This window comes from Palaemon carinicauda, chromosome 28 (genome assembly GCF_036898095.1).
Source record: "Palaemon carinicauda isolate YSFRI2023 chromosome 28, ASM3689809v2, whole genome shotgun sequence".
In the NCBI taxonomy this organism is placed as follows: domain Eukaryota; kingdom Metazoa; phylum Arthropoda; class Malacostraca; order Decapoda; family Palaemonidae; genus Palaemon; species Palaemon carinicauda.
The window spans coordinates 14110820-14113319 of NC_090752.1; positions in this window are offsets into that span (position 1 = coordinate 14110820).

Consider the following 2500-nt stretch of genomic DNA (forward strand, 5'->3'; position numbering starts at 1 on the left):
TATTTATCTGTATCGTGGTAATTATTGATTAATCTCGCGTAAATTGAAACGAGATAGCCCTGATCAGTATATCACAATCACCAATGCCAATTGTAAGTTTACATACTAACCTAATATAATATAACATAGAGTAGGGCCCCATTGACTCTACAAACAGCCCTTCAGATGTTAGCAATTTTTTATGTCAATATTGTTGACCTATATTATAAAAGGAAGTCTTCTACATGTAACCAAGATGATGATAAAAATTTAGCGCAATGTCCAACTATTGTTCAACGTTTTTTATCATCTATAGATGCAGTTAAATGATAAATACTGCAATTACGAAAAAAAGATCGGCAGACATTAGACTAAATACCCCCGAAGAGTAATAGATATGACGATGTATTCTAACAAGAAAAAGCTATCATTTATACATCCTACCAATATATCAGTAACAATGAATTTGTAACTTAAGGTTGCGGTGGTTGATGTGGTAACGTCCCTGACTGCTGAACGCCAGACTGGGGTTCGAATCCCACTCAAACTCTTTAGTTTCTTTGGTCGCTGCAACCTCACCATCCTTGTGAGCTAAGGATGAGAGGGTTGGGGAAGCTTATAGGGGTATCTGCTGAGTCGTCAGCAGCCATTGCCTGGCTTTCCTTGATCCTAGCTGGGGTAGAGCGGAGGCTTTGGTTCTGATCATATGTACAGTATATATGGTCAGTCTCTAGACCATTGTCCTGCTTCATGGGGCAATGTCACTGTCCCTTGCTTCTGCCATTCACAAGTTACCTTTAAACCTTAATATCGTATATAAGAAAAAGTATTACAATCGACGATACAGAAACAAAAAGTTATAGATTATTCTCCTGATAAGAGATAACTCATGAAATTATGCTGGAAGGCTCGTTATTAAAACAAATCGTTATTAAGCTCAAACTGTGGTCAGCATTTATAATTATCAAACTTGAGTCGTCTGTTGTGAAAATGAAAAAAAAAATATATTACTATTTGACATCTTACAGTTTTGCAAATCCCTCTAAAAAAACAAATTTATTGGAGGTATTTCAGGATGAACATTTTCCTTGTCTCGAACATAAATTTGATATTCCAATTTGTAAAAAATCTTTCCAATATCATCACCCATGATTTTACCCCCACAACATTGGATACTCCTTTAGAAATAGATTTACAATTTTATTTATCTAAATTCCTTAACTATTCGTCGACTAATTATTTAACTTGATTAATTTTTTTAACTTAAATAATCTTTAACTATTTATCTATTAATTTCGAACTTATTTATCTACTGATTTTAAACTTATTTATCTAATAATTTTCTATATATTGATTTCGAATTTATTTATCTACTGATTTTAAACTTATTTATCTAATAATTTCTATATCTATTAATTTCGAACTTATTTATCTATTAATTATTTAAATTTAGTTTTCCATTCCATTTTCTCTTTATAGGAGCAACTAATAACGACCAAATTATGTAACATTAGTGTTGAACTCATATCTCGCCCCTGAAGACATAAACCTATCAAGAATTATCTTCATCATAAGAAGAGGACGAGTCTCCTAGCTTCACCATCAACACCCGAAGAAGAGGTAAGGGAATTCTTAATTCTAGTAATAACCCGTATTTTAAGTCTTATTTCGAACACTACACGATGGCCATCATCGTCAATCCGGGTTTGAACTATTATTATAACAATTTATATGTGATTTTTATGTCAATAATGATAAGGTTATGAGGTAAAGGGGAAAATTTTATATTTCTTAGTCTAGGCTAAAATCGTTCTGAACGCCAACAGTACCTTATATATATGCTCTCTCTCTCTCTCTCTCTCTTTCTCTCTCTCTCTCTCTCTCTCTCTCTCTCTCTCTCTCTCTCTCTCTCTCTCTGCTTATATGTAAAATTAATATTTTTCATATACAAAATCTTGTGAAACAACTTTTAAAAAGTAGAAAAAACCACGAAGCATCCCATTTTCTCTAACTCATCCTCCTTCTTGCCCCCCCCCCCCCCCCCCCGGGCCAGATTGAGAAGTCTCCGGGCCCTAGGCTATTCAGGTTGGCGGGGCCCCTTTGAGTTACGGGTAAGCGAAACAACCCCTTCCAGCTTGGGGGTGGGGTGGGGGGTGTCGGTGTGAGCCTGTTTAAGGTCTAATTAAATACATTCTGGCTATTTAGATTAAATTTAATAGGAAAGTACATCAACGCAACCAAAACCATTTACCAACAGCCATTATAACTATCTTGTTAAATCATGCATTCAAAGAGAATAAGCTCAAGACAGCATAGTATTACTAGATTAGGCTATTAAAGTAGTGACATCATGTACCTACTATATTCAGCATAACCACTACAGCAGTATCATTCCCTTTATATATCACTGACTATTATTGTTATCATTGCATCATGCATAAGACTATCAAATCATATAAACTCAAGAAAGTAAAGAATTGTTAGATAAAGTAATGACTTATAACCCTACACCTATTACATT